The sequence below is a fragment of the Myodes glareolus genome, chromosome 17 (genome assembly GCF_982192425.1).
Source record: "Myodes glareolus chromosome 17, mMyoGla1.1, whole genome shotgun sequence".
Lineage (NCBI taxonomy): Eukaryota > Metazoa > Chordata > Mammalia > Rodentia > Cricetidae > Myodes > Myodes glareolus.
The window spans coordinates 29053311-29069044 of record NC_142042.1 but is presented as its reverse complement, the minus strand read 5'-3'; positions in this window follow the sequence as shown (position 1 = coordinate 29069044).

The following is a 15734-nucleotide window of genomic DNA, read 5'->3' as shown; positions in this document are numbered from 1 at the left end:
CATGAAGACAATTATAATTAAAGAAGAGGTCATGAATTTGAGAGGGATCCAGTCATGAGACAAAGGAGGTGTTGATAGGAGAAGAGGGAAATGATGCAAATACAGTGCTCAAATATGAAATCCTCAAAACAAATTTTAAAATTAAATTAAAAATAAATACTGCATCCCTCCTCCCAAGACTCAAGGAACATTAGGAAAGAGAGAATGAGGAGTCTAAGAGGCAGAAATGGTGGGTGACTACAACAACATGGTGTCCTCTGGCCACAGCAGGACAGCTGCATGCATGAACTCATAGAGACTGAGAGAGCATGCACAAAGCCTGGGCAAGCCTACCCCATACCAAATGCTAGCATAAGATATGAGTGGGAGCCGCCATCTGACCGCTAGCTGTGGACCTGCTGGCATTTATTAGCATCTGACAGAGAGTCAGTTCACTCTAAGCGTGAGCCTCCTGGTAAGATGACCCCTCTTCAGCAGAAGACCACAGATATTTGAGCAGCACAAGTTGGTATCAAAGGGTTTTTAAACACTAAGGCACAGAGTTGGGTAGGGAAAGAAGGGATGAATCTAGGAAGAACTGGAGGAAAGGGGATAATATGATCAAAACACAAAAGTCTCAAGCAACTAATGAAAATAATAAATCTATACTTTATATAATGCCCTTACTTTTCACAATATTTAATAGCTTTTAATATACAGAAATTTTTCTGTTGAAAATAGATTTTTTAATACAACTTATCCTCATTATGATTTCCCCTCCCTCCCTCTAATCCTCCCAGTTCTTCCCCCCTCCCCTCCCACCCAGATCCACCCCCTTTCTGTCTCTCATTAGAAAACAAGTAAGTGCCTAAGGGATGATAATAAAATAAGATAAAACAAAAACAAATCAGAATAGGACAAAACAAACCAACGTGAGGAAAAGAGCCCAAGAAACGGCACAACACATATATAGATGCAGACTCAAACACTCTAGAAAAACTCAACACTCCCAAAAAACACAAAACTAGAAGCCATAATATATGCGCTAAGGGCCTGTTGGTATCCAGAAATGCTGGTTTCTGCCCATTTCTGCCTCACTCCCATGCTGTGGTTATGGGCACATGCAGATATACCTGGCTTTTTAAAATGATTCTGGGGATTTTATATCACATCCTCGGGCTTGTATAGCAGGCATCTTACCCATTGAGCTTTCTCCCCAGACTCTAGTAATATTAGTTTTATAAATAAACCACATTTAGGTTTGTCTTATGCTAGCATAGGTTTTATTCCGCTGGTTCTGCTAATAGAAAATCCATGTTTAATTTCCCCTAGCCCTGAGAACACTGGAAATATTAAAAGAGGCATTAACTTGTATATTCCGTCTTACTGTCTCAAGAAAACCGCTCAATGTCAATAAAGTGGAAAAGTTCTCCAAGTATGTGTGTGTTTGCTTTTATTTTAAAATATGGCATGTGTATATTCTTATGCAAATAAATACATATTCTTTAAAGGGGGGGATCCCAGCATTTTCTGTGTACATGAGGATCTGGGTACACATCTTCTTCCCTTGAACTGTAGCTCCTGCATCCCTCATTTTATATTCAGGATACCTCAGCTTCCTGCTGGTATTTTTGAATGTCTAGGTTTAAAGATCCCTTCCTTTTAAATCTTATGCAAAGCCCCGTATCTGCATACTCTTGCTTCTCTTCGATGCTTGACAACACTGCTGGAGCTATTTTTCTTAACTCCTTTTGCTCGTGGAAGAATTCTTATTCTGTTAGCACAGACCTCTCAGGAAACAAACCAATCCTTTGCTTTCTTTGTTTAATGTTCTTACCCTAACATCAACAAGTCTGGTTGGGAACCACACATCTTACACCTGGTGCATTCTCTCAGCACGTTTAGTGACCTCACTCCCTTCACTGACTCTTCTCTTCATCTGGCTTGTCTTGACATATTTGAAAGGCAGAGACAAGCACCTCCTGGGCTCAGCCTGACTAAACATGAAGCACTTCTCACGGATGGCCTCTCAGCCACCACCCCACAATAATACCCAGTGCTGTCATGCAAATTGTCAAGTAACTCGTTTCGTTTTCTGGGTATCCCCATACTAAAGGGAGGGTACCTTTTATGTCAGTCTGCAGAGATGTGGCTGGTAAGCAACCAGAGTCCTAGAAGTTACACATGATGAAGTAATCCATTATATGCAACAGCCAGATGGCAGCATTTTTATGATGAATGCTTATAACTCTGTCTCCTTCAAACTCCACTATGACTTAATATGTATTACTCCTTCTTTTGCCATTACTTAGAAGCCCCTGAGGTCCCTGCAGTCAGTACATATGGAGGAACTGAGAAAAAAGTGATTGTCATATTCATTCATGTCTGAGAAAGAGAAAGTGCACAATTACACAATAACTAAGACAAATACACACAATTATGAGATTATGTAATTAACAATATTTTTAAAGCCAGCATTAAAGAGCATCCCCCAGGGGGGCTAGAGCAATAGTTCAGTGGGTAAGATCGTTTACTGTTCTTGCACAGGCCCTAGAATTGGGTTCCAGCATCCACATGGCAGCTCACAACAGTCCATAATTTGAGGTCTAGAGAACATGATGTTGCCCTCTTCCGGCTTCCTCAAGCATTGCACACACTTAGTGAATACATACACACACACACACACACAGAGAGAGAGAGAGAGAGAGAGAGAGAGAGAGAGAGAGAGAGAGAGAGAGATTCATGCACATTAAATAAGTAAGCAAATAAATAAATGTTTAGTAAAACTAAAATACCATCCATCCCCTGGGTGTATGGAAACACATTATGGTTATGTTCTGATTCTGTATGTAACCGAAATTTCAACATATAGACACAAATTCTACTTTGCCAATGGTTACTTTACTATTAATTTTTGTGCAATTGTCAATAAAAGTTGACACAACTGCATTCATTGCATGAAGGTTTTCCAGAGCTGATGATGGTAAATACTAAGCCACAGCTTGAGTTTCGATTGTTAGGAACGTGCTTTAAGCTAAGGACTCTGTGATGCTTAAAATCTACCATGTTATATGTAAATGGCATTTCACAAGGTGCATGATTATAAATTTATCTTCTAACTCTTATTGTAAATAAATAAAAGGTACCCAACATATTGTTTTAAAATGGTTTTCAGTTACAATAACGAATCAAAGTGTTTGATTTGTTCAGATGAAAAAATGTTACAATTAATAATGTGTATACTCTGATGATGGGAGACGGGATTGGAAATCTCAGTCGAGTTTCCCACTAAGCTAATTTTAATAATTTTCTTTGTGCAGTTTTGTCTCCATAGCCTAAAATCTTAATTGGGATTTTTTTTTGGTTTGTTTGTTTCCTAAGCATTTGTCTCCTTATTTACTTTTTTTTCTTAATTTTAAATTATTTTTTAATTTCATTTTACATTTCATCCACAGTTCTCCCCAACCCCTCCTCCTGCCCCCACCCCCATATTTCACCAGCACACTCCCCATCCACTCCTCCCAATGGGTAAGAGTTCCTATGGGATGTCAACAAAGTCTGGCACATCAAATTGGGCTAGAACCAAACCTTTCAACCCGCATTAATGCTAAGCATAGCATCCCAGCATAGGGAATGGGTTCCAATAAGCTAGCTCATACACCAGGGATAGATTCTGGTCCTACTGGCAGGGGCGTCACAGATAGTCCAAGCTTCACCACCATCTCCCACATATGGAGGTACTAGCTTTGTCCCATGGAAGCTCCACAGCTGTCTAGGGTTCCCAAGTTTCCACGAGCTTCGTTCAGCTGTCTCTGTAGATTTCCTCATCATGATCTTGACTTGCCTTGTTCTTAAATTCCCTCCTCCCTCTCTTCAGTCGGATTCCCAGCACTGGGCCTGCTGCTGGGTTGTGGATCTCTGCATCTGGTTCCCACAGTTGTTGAACGAAGGCTTTATGATGATAGTTGGGGTATTTGCCTTATTTACTATCTTAGATACCTCTTTAATAGTATGTGCATGAAAAACTTAAAGCTCTTTTCCTAGATTCAGGGTATAAAATGTATGACTTTCACATTTGCAAATAATTTTACACTGCACCCTTCTATCACGTGATTTGAACTAAAGAACAACTTTAGCAGAGGATAGCTGTGGTCACATCACACACAGAAACATGACACTATTAAAAAACTTAATCTGCTCTATGGAAATTGCCTAAGTTACAATGGTTCCATGTGTGAAGTACAGACAGTCTAATGATTTGTATGGATAGAATGTAAGATTGGAAGAACTCAGGTTTGTTGTGGGATATTTGTACACTGTGTGAAGATACATTGCTGTGATTGGTGCAATAAAAAGCTGAACAGCCAATAGTTAGGCAGGAGATATAGGTGGAACTTCCAGACAGAGAGAGAACTCTTAGAAGAAGAATGTGTGAGTTGCCAGCCAGACAATGAAGAAGAAGCAGGATAGGAAAGAAGAGCGCTGAGGTAATGAACCATGTGACAGAACACAGATTAAAAAATATTAAGAACTAGTAAGGAGGCCAGGCGGGGGTGGCACACACCTATAATACCAGGACTCAGGAGGCAGAGGCAGGGGGATCTCTGTGAGTTTGAGGCCAGCCTGGTTTACAAGAGCTAGTTCCAGGACAGGCTCCAAAACTACAGAGAAACCCTGTCTTGAAAAACCAAAATAGAAAAAAAACTAGTAAGGACCAAACCTAAGCTAAGGCCAAGCTTTCATAATTAATAGTAAGTCTCCATGTTGTTACTTACAAACTGGAAGTCTCAATGAGAAAGAAATACTATGTATGGTATCCAATGTCGGGACTCAGGTATCCAAACAAAAGGCCTAATAAAGCTGATAAAATTTCTGGACAAGGGGCCAGATGTGGCTTTCCAGTCCCATGGTCTCTCAGATGGTTCCATGCTCAAGGTATATAGAGGCCCAGCCCTCACCATTGCTACAGACTTGAAGCAGGCAGTGCCAACTGCCAGTACCATGTGCCACTGTCATGCACTAAACTGAGTTGCACAACAGCTGACATAGCAGCTTAAGATTCATCTCATGCAGTCAGAGAATGTTGCAGGCACATAGTAAAGCCAGTTCTAGACACAGAAGACCTTGTAAAAAGATACAGCATGTTCAAAAGGTGTTTAGATGATGAAAAAAAGAAAATGGTATAGACCATTATAGAAAAACATAGTTTAAAAATAATAAGGTCTTTAAAGAGAGAGTAAAATAATATTAAAAATAAGGCACATAAAAATGGAGAATACACAGGATATCTGGATCCTGTATAGTGCTTTGTTGACTTTGAATTTTTAAATGCTAATGGACAAAAAAAATAGCTGCTGAGAGACATTGGATTATGGAAATTGCTAAATTAAACTAACCTGTATATTTTAAGAATGTCTTAACTTTAGAATGGAAGTTAGAAATATGTTACATTGAAGGAGAGTTTTTACTTTTCCACAGTAAATAAAAAGCTATGGATTTTTTCAAAATTAATAAAGACTAGATTTGATTGGGGGAGACCTCCTGAAAATCTTGGTTACAGACATAAAAAAGAAACAAAAGAAGAACTACAAGACAGGTGATCCCTTGACATGGGAACAGCTCTGAGACTGTCTGAGTCATGATAAAGGTTGTAGGCTAGAGTCCTCATGACTTATCATTACCTGCCATCCTTGCATATGGCATGCATAGAGATTTGGATATACAGTTCAAACAGACTTATAAAGTTGACAGATGCTTTTTACCTACTCAAATATAAAACAAAAATATCATCTTTAGCTAACTTGTATATACCACACATTTCATAGTTGTGTTAATACATCTTTAAGTTTTTGTGTTTTCAGAGGAAAAAAAAAGAAACAGACATCAATTTAAAAAAAAAAAAACAAGTAGCCCAGGTGATCTAACTTCTCAGGCTCTCAGAATACCTCTGTTACAATTTCCTCAAAATTCTACATCCAGAACAACTTCAAAGCTGCTAATTGAGAAAGTCCAGACTCAAAGACTACTCCAGCCAGGACTTCAAATAAGCTCTATTCTTTCCCATCACATAGAAACTAAACAAAAATAATACAGCTAACTGTCCCAGAACTTGCCCATTGTCCCAGTATTCTTAGGATTCCCTAGAGATGCCATCACCCCCAGATAACAGGGAAGCAGTCTAGAGAACACAACACCCACATTCCCAGGAGGTGTGATAGATAGTCAATGGATTATGGATGTTTAGCATAGTTTTGGGGGTTGGTTACTGTTGTGTCAAGCTGCTTGTTCATCCTGGCCACCCAGAACTGAAATAATCACACAGAAACTGTATTTATTAAATCACTACTTGGCCCATTAGCTCTATCTTCTTATTGGCTGACTCTTACATATTAATTTAACCCATTTCTAGTAATCTGTGTATTGCCACATGACTGTGGCTTACTGGCAAAGTCCTAGCTTCTGTCTCTGGCAGGGCTCTATGGCTTCTCTCTCATTCTGTCCTTTTTTCTCCCAGCATTTCATTCTGTTTCCCTGCCTACCTAATTTTTGCTCTGCTACAGGTCGAAAGCAGTTTCTTTATTCACTAATGGTAATCACAACACACAGAGGGACTCCCACATCAGGTTACAAGTTGTTGTTGGTCATGGTCAAGGAGAAAACAAAGCAGAGGTGATTTGATTCAGAGAACTTGTTCTGAAAAGAGGGGTGATATAGAAAGGATAAGATAAAAGGGTAGACTATCAAATCTACTTTAAACTAAAAAGCAACTATTAATCTTAAATATTTTATACTGATATGGATTTTTATATATTGATACAAATTTGAGGGCTATATATGTTTCTACACTTGTTTAAGGTATTTTTGTGTTTTGATACAATTTAAGGATATTTGTTAGAACATATTCTCTATATATTTCTATTCTTGTTTAAAATATTTTTGTATATTGATAAAATTTAAGGTGTTTTGTTATAATGTATATAAGTCTCTACTCTTGTTTAAGGTATTGTACCTATACAATACATTTGAAAATGTAATGTGTAATTAATAAATACAAGTTATTAATTAATAATCTATAGTAATCAAACATCTAGTCATATTAGGTATGTTTTCAAGGTTGAACAGAGACATATTTTAGATAGCTAGGTGGTCTTCAAACAGTTCAGGGGCATAAGAATATGGCATTTAAGCTATTTTAATAACCTAAGGATTTTCATGACAGTGAGACATGTCTGCTCCTGGCAGCACCAATTTAGTTCAAAAAATAATGATGAGCATCAAAAAACCTCCATATGGAGTTTCTTTTTATTGTGGCAAAGTAAGCCACTGAACAAAAAATTGCCCTTGCCTAAGCTGCTGACAGTATGCTTTTCAAACTGGAGAAATAGGACACAAAAGAAAGAAACAGCCAAACTTTACCAAGAAAAGGTAGGACAGTCTTTAAAATTTCTATTTCACAGAAAAGTCTGTCAGATGTTCTAGGTCTGAAAATGAAGATAGCTGCCTCCAATCTTATAGAGGAATCTTGGGGAACTGTCCAGGCAGCCAGGTATTTCTGCCATTTCTATAGTTTTGGAAGTTGTTTGTTCTGCACTTTTTGTTTACTCAAGTAATATTATATCCTTTTTGAGTCTTTGATAGGGTTGAAGACTAGATAGTAATAGTTACAGCCTTCCTTACTATCAAATTCAAAAAGAAAACTTACTTAAGATATGTAAAGTTTATAATGTTAAAAGGCATAAAATATGTTTTATCCAAAAATATGTTTTAAGGTCTAAAAAATATTTAATGTGGTAATACAGGTTATGATAAAAATGATTTAGGTATAAAGCTTTAAATTCATCAAGATAGGATAGATTATAGAGTATTTTCTCCAATTCAAATGGTGTGGATATTGTGAATGTAATTATTACCTTATTGTATGTAGTTTTACTGTGTTAGAGTTAAAACATTTCCTTTTATTTAGACAAACAGGGGGAAATGTTGTGGAATACTTGTACACTGTTTGAAGATGTATTGCTATGATTGGTGTAATAAAAAGTTGAATGGCCAATAGCCAGGCAAGTGGTATAGGTGGTATTTCCAGGCAGAAAGAGAACTCTGAAAGGAAAAAAAAAAAAAAACAGAGTCACCAGACAGTTGTCAAAGAAGCAGAATAGGCAGTACAGAGATGAGGTAAGGAACCACGTGCCAGAACATAGTTTTTAAAATATAGGTTAGTTTAAGTTATAGGAACTAGTTAGTAACAATTCTAAGCAAAGGTCAAGTGTTCATAATTAATAATGTCTTTTTGTCATTATTTATGTCCTAGTGGTTCCAACAAAAAAGTACAGTACTACTACATAGGATGACTAAACAAAAATAAATAAATAAACAAAATTACCTCCTCATAAGCAGAGATTGAGTCTACTCCACTTACTTATCATACTCTTGCCCATAAAAGGTTGAACTACAAAATCCATTAAGGTTCCATTCCTTTCCACAGATTACACTGTGTTCATTCTGTTTTGGTTTTGGTCCAATGCCAAGACAATACATCTAGCAACAAGAAAGCAACGACATTAATTAAAACAACATATGTGATCCAAACATATGCCAAAGGAAGTAAATATTTAAATAAACATGGATTTGATTTTAAAAACCATCATGATTAAAATTATATGAAAGAAAATGAAGTGCTGAGAGTAGTGGATACTCTCCCCCAAATCATCATCCTAACAAGGCTGAGAGAGTTTCTAAGTCAAACAACTTAAAGATAATAAATCTGAAATAAAAGCTAGACAAAAATATTTAAAGTAACAATTCATAGTATGAAATATTTCAAAAAATTGTCCCTGAAATTATTTTTAAAACTTTCCTATAAGTTTTGAGTACAATTTTTTTTAATTCTAAGTATGTTAAATTGTGCTTCAAATTTTACTTCTGTAAAATCTACATTTATTTCAAAATTATTTTCTGAACAATCATTAGATTCAGGGAATTGCTTTATGCTAACAATACAGATATTTTCCCTTACTTTAAAAGACCTGACAGCCAGTAGAGTGATGGTTCTCAACCTGTGAGTCATGATCCCTTTGATAAACCTCTAAAAAATATTTACATTACAATTCATAACAGAAGCAAAATTGCAGTTATTTGGTAGCAACGAAAATAATTTTCAGATTGAGGATCACATGAGTAATTATATTGAAGGATTGCAGCATTGAGAAGGTTGAAAACCCATTGCAGCAGAGCAATGAAGGGGAAAAATACACAAAAAGATGAAGAAGAAATCACTTAATGTGGAGAATGGAGATGGCATCCATGGAAGGACAGAAGAAAGAAAATCAGCCCAAAGGGATAGTTGTGCAACTGTCTCAAGACAGAGGGCTTAGAGGATCTAGGATCATCACGAGAAAAAAAAAAAAAACTAAGAGTTGTTCAAGAGGGGCTAGAGAAGAATTAGGGGTGAGCTATAGAGCTTATAAAAACTGCAGCTAGGGTGGTTGTGGAAGGAGATTGGATAGTGTGAAGACTTATTTTGGAGGTGGAAGATCTACATGACTGTAGTATTAAAATCTCTGACATGTTAAATAGGTTGTACAAGGTCACACATATAGAGGCAGCGCTAGCACTAAATTTCAGATAACCCATATCATAAACCGAAATGTCTGATGTCTTATGTCAAACCTCCCATCATATTTTCTCATATCATGCTCCATAACTTGGGTTTATTATATTATCAACCCTGAAAATGTTATCAAGATACAATAATGAATACATGTATATGTATAAGTGAATGGCTTGAATATAAAGTTTTAATCTTCATAAGCCATAAAACATCTTATCTACGAATTCAGTGAGCGCTGACTTTTCTTTTACAGTTCCCTGATCATAGTTAATGTTAAACTATAATTGTAATACGTTTCTCAATAAGGACTCAGTGGTAAAGCTTTTGACTAACCACCAAAAAACTATTCTCCAGGTGGGGCACACGGTGACCCAGGTGGATTCTATTTCCCCTTTCTCCCTTGCATCTATGAGCCATGGATTAAGTTCTCATTAATAGAATAGAAAGGAGGTGTTCTATGCTACTTCTAGAATTGACTGGCAGGTCTACTCCTGGGTTACATGCCTTATTCACGTTCACAGTACCCTGCTTACTGGCCTAAATTCAGATAGAGTGGTAAGCCAATTCAGGCCATGAAGATAATGACAGTGTCATGGAAGGCATCAAATGAATGGTTGTGAGAAAGAATAAAGCATTTGTTGCCATTTGGGTAAGAATGTTCCACATAGGCACATGCAATTTGAATACTCGGTCCCTAGTTGGTGGTTGTTTGGGGAGCGTTATGTAGTGTGACCTTGCTAAAGGAAGTATGTCATTGGGGATGGAATTTGTGGTTTCAAAAGACTTACACCATTTCAAGTTAATTCTCGCTATTTCTTGCTTGTAGTTAAAGATATATGGACTCCCAGCTCTTACTCTTGGCAAAATATCTGCAAGATGCTGCCATGCTGATTTTCCATGGTGGACCCTTATCCCTCTGGAAGAATAAACGCGAAGTAAACTCTTCCTTCTGTAAATTGCCTTGGTCATTGTCTTATCCCAGCAATAGAAAAAGAACTAATCCAGAAATTGGTACCAGGAAGTGGGTTGCTGCTGTGACAGGCCTGACCATACTGGTTTTCATGGTAAGAGCGGGACTCTAGAGAAGAAAGTGTTTGGATGCAGTAAACAGAGCTCAACGCTTTGTCTTAGTAGGAACCTGGAGGATAGTAGTTCTGAAAGTAACAGGGACTATAGAGGCCCAGCTCAAAATGTTTCAAAAAAGAACCAAATAAGCAACTGGCCTTCGAGACCATTTGCAGGAGGAAAACATGGCTGCCTTGAGCCCTTGTACTAAGAATGTGCCTGAAATTAAATTAAGAAGTATTAAACTAATTTTGGTTTTTTGCCAGAGAAGATTTCAAGACACTTTAATACCAGCTCTGACATATTGTTGTTTGTTCGGAGCTGTGAACCTCCAGATCCTGAAGTTCTTGTAAACAACTTGTTTTCCCCTGATCTGAGTATCTACAGCTGCTTAGAGCACGAGACCCTCAGGAGTTCCTGATGGCAGAAGAATGGTTTCTGGTGCATTTGGCTGGGGCGTTGGCTATCCCGATATAAGCTGCCCCTGGACACAATAAAGGGGGCATTCCTGTTTCAAGGATTTTGGCATCAAGGATGACCTGCGTTTCTGTCTGTGAGTCTTTGTGTGTTTCAATCTCCAGCCCCTTGCCCGGTTCACGAACTGTAGGGTAGTGCATAGAGCGAAGACAGGCATGGTGCAACGCAGTTGTTAGTGATCCCTTATGGGATTTGGAGTTTTCCCTGCTGAGTTCCGATCTTGCATTCGTCCAGTATTTCCTCACTGCATGCCAAGGCCTCTGTGCTGGCTACTCTTGTATCAGCTTACACTGCTAGAGTCATCTGACAGGAGGGAACCTCAACTGAGAAGGTATCTCCCTAAGATCAAGCTGTAAGGCATGTTCCTAATTAGTGCTTGATGGGGGACTACCCGGCCCATTGTGGGTGGTGCCACCCTTGGGCTGGTGGTCCTGGGTTTTATTAGAAAGCAGGTTGAGCAAACTTGTGAAGCAAGTCAGTAAGCAGCACCCATCATGGCTTCTGCATCAGCTCCTGCTTCCAGGTTCCTGCCATACCTGAGCTCCTGCCCTGACTTCCTTTAATAATAAACAGCAATATGAAAGCATAAGTCAAATGAATTCTTTCCTTCCCAGCTGCTTTTGTCACAGTAATAGAGACCCTAAGACATCCTCTCTTTCGGAATGCTAATATATATCCTGCCCATTGTATGTTACAAGTATGTAATTTGCCTTTTCATTTTACAGGGGCTTACAGTTAAGAGATTGTCTTGAGTCTCACAACAGACAATGAACTTTGGACTTTAAAAGAGTTGAGACTATGAAGCACTATGGGGGCCTTTGAAGATGGAGTATATACATTTATAATATGATATGACCATAAGCCTATAAAGACCAGGGTTTGAATGAGAATGGACCCAATAGGGTCATATATTTGAATACTTAGTCCCAAATTGGTGGTTGTTTGGGGAGGATTGGAGGTATGACCTTGCAGGGCCTGAAGAGATGCCTCAGCAGTTAAGAGAACTGGCTGCTCTTCCAGAGTCCGAGTTTCAATTCCCAGCATCCACATGGCGGCTCACAACTGTCTTTAACTCCTGTTCTAGGGGATCCAGCATCCTCACACAGATATTCATGCAAGCAAAACACCAGTGGACATAAAATACAAACAGATAAATCATTAAAGAAAAGAGGTATTGCCTAGCTGGGGAAGTGTGTGACTGGGGGCAGGCTTGGAGGTTTCAAAGGACTCGTGCTATTAGTGTTAGCTTCCTCTCCCTTCTCCTTGTGGCTTGACATGGAAACTTCCAGCTGTTCCTGCCACCAAGCCTTTGTTCCACCATCATGAACTCCAACCATCTGGAACCAAAAGTACAATTAAACACTTTTTATACTTTGTCTTGGTCACAGCACTAGAAAAGTAGCTCATACAGAATGCATTCCTGCCATGTTGGGACTTCTAAACAGGAAAGATACAAATTTCTTTGCTTTGAAGCCACTGTGTTGGAGGATTTCTGTGTGTCTACGGCCTCACTAGTCTTAAATAATGAATATTCATAAGTCTCTCCGTATAATTATGCTTCCAATGTTAGTGTAATCTTGAACCTTAATGAGGAGCAATACGAAGAGTCATAGTTGAGTAGCTCACTAGTCAGTCTGTCACTGTGGTATTTAAAAAACATTTTATCGGAACTGGTGACACATTCAGCTTATTCCTCTCCACCCCATCCCCCATGCACACCCAGTACTGTGATCAATTGTGGTGCCATCTTGTTTGTACTCTAACAAATAAAGCTTGATTGAAGATCAGGAGGCAGAGCTAGCCACTAGTTAACCATAGCAAATTTCATGCCTGAGCATACAAAGGAATATAAGGTGGGAGGAGACAGGTTTCAGACCCCTTTCTACTAAGGAGTTAGCAAAGTAAGTGTTGCCTGAGGCTTGCTCCTTTCTCTCTCTGATCTTTCAGGATTTGCCCCAATATCCAGCTCCAGGTTTTTTATTAGTAAGACTAAGTAGAATCGTGCAACAATCAATAGCTTTTCTAAGATGGTTCTTAAATGACCAACAATAATGCTATTGTGAGTTTCAGTGTCTCACAGATCTGCAGGTGTCCCAAAGAATGTATTGCCATAGTGATGCTTGGAGGCAGATTATTTTATACCATAGGACTAGGATGTGGGTTGCATTAAGCTGCCCTTACTAGGAGGGCATAGATAAACAGATGAGTTCCTTCAGTGTTATAGAGCTATGTCTAACTCATGAGTATAAGGGTGGGATCCAAGCAACATGATTTGAATAGCCACAGGTTGTGTGGGTGATCTACTCTCAAAACGCCATCTGTCAATGAGCTGCTTTAGTCTTAGCTGACAAAAGTTCGATTCAAACATCCATCAATAGGAAAATAACTCAGAACCATTGGTGCTCGGGTACCAATTCCCAACCCAACAAGTTGTGGTTAGGAAAGCAGGGCCATATGGCTTTAATGGTAACAGATAACAGCTCCAACTACATTTCTCATAGGGGTGATCTGGAAGCCAAAAGTCACTTAGCTCATATATTACCTAGTAGTAGTGAGAGTAATACAGTAGTCATTATCATAATGATGACAGTCATGTTTACTGAGCACGTACCTCGTCCTAGGCACAATGGCAAATACTTTTTATATACTCTCATTTAATTTTTACATAACCCCATTATTTTTCTCTTCTTCTAGAATACAAACAACCAAGAATTGGAAATGTGAGTGGAGGAACAACTCACCAAACTCAAGCAGCGTCTTTCCAAGCCTCATGCTTAACCATGTTATTGTACTATGAACTTATTTAGACAGAGCCAATCATTTTCATGTTGGTTCCCTAGCACATCTAGCATAAAGTTACCTGTATGCATTAAGTACATACAAATGTGAAGTCAGTGATTAATCAAAACAATACACTCAGTTTCAGCAAACGAAACAAACCGCAGCACAGCATTCCGAAGATATTTGTAAATTAACATCTTATTCTCTAATTGCAGCAAGGCTCAAATGGCATTGCAAAACATAAATGCAAAGACTTTGAGAGCCTCACAGAAGGGACCTTAACATAAACGTCACTATGTCCATTTCAGCTTCAGTTCCCAGAAATAAAGCTTCTTCCCTTCTCCCATGTGCACCATCATTGACAAGATCCTTTCCGGTTTGTCTGGCCCACTCTTTGCCCTTGTTCACTCTTATACCCAGAAAGATGCATTGCAAGTCAATTAACAAGAGACTCTTATTCATGGTGCTTGTTTTACTAGTGGGCAGGGTTTCCATGTCTCCAAAGCTAGAATGACTTCCTGAAGTAAGGAGCAGATCTTCCTTGCTCTTTGTTCCTGAGTTAAGACATGGGTTTATCTTGCCATTATTTTTTTTGTTTTGCCTGTACTGTAAGAGGCGCTGCTTTCATAGGTGTGTCCATGTATAGCTGAGACAAAAGTGATCTCGGCCTCCAGTCATCTCCCAACACCGACTCCTTGAATGACAAGTACAGTCCATCTGATAGGCTGCAAAAGATCTGTGGACACTTGAGTAGATGGGTCTCAATGTTATGACTGCAAATTCCAAAACCAACATTTCCATAAAAACTTTGAACTGAGGCATATGGCAGTTGGTTTGATGTCTGATGTATTTGGTACACGGACGATGTAGGTATGGACTCCACTGAAAATCAAGTGAGTGCCACACAGAACCAGTAACAAGGACTTAAACATTACACAGTTGTGTAATTAACTTGGTATTTGGAGATATATGATCATTGATGAGGAAGATGTATGAAGTTTTAGGAGCTAAAACTCAGAAAAACTGAAAACCATAGCATACTAATTTAGGCCATTGGCTCATCTTCACAAAACATTTACATCAGGCTTTGATTGAAAGTTCAATTAAAAACAAAACCTCTAGCTTAGGGAAGTGCCTGGGAGTGTTATCACAACATTGTGAGATGGTATAGATCTTGCCTAACACACACACACACACACACACACACATTTGCTTTCTTCCATCCTTTTCTGGTGCGGGGTGTGTGTGTGTGTGTGTATGTGTGTGTGTGTTCGGGTAATGGAAGCCAGGGCCTCAAACACATTAGACACAAATGTGCTTTGCATACAGAAATTCTTTGACACATTTGCTAAACTGTGAGGAATTAGCATCTTGTGGCATTCAGCAATTGCTTAAGCTATAGTAAGTAGTTCTTGATCCAACTTATTTACCATATTCCACTACTGTTTCTGGTGTTGCTACACACACCCAAAAGGTACGACAGCATGGACTTCACTCTTGCTAAGACAAACAGATAACAGATGAGAACACCTTCACAAGAAAACTGCAAACTTCTGCAAACCAAGACTGTAAGAGGAAAGTTAAAAAAAGCAATCAAGGGACTGGAAAGGACAACTTGAATACAAGGAGTTAATATTGTACATTTCAGAAAATTCAAGTGAGAAACAGGCAAAAAAGGAATATGTAATTTTCAGAATAAATATTTATGACAAACGCAAAAATATTTTCTAACCCGATAGTTAATTAAAACTCTGATAATGTTTTCATCATTCAACATAGAAAAAAAAAACAACAGATTGAAACTGTGACCCATAAAATTTCTGGA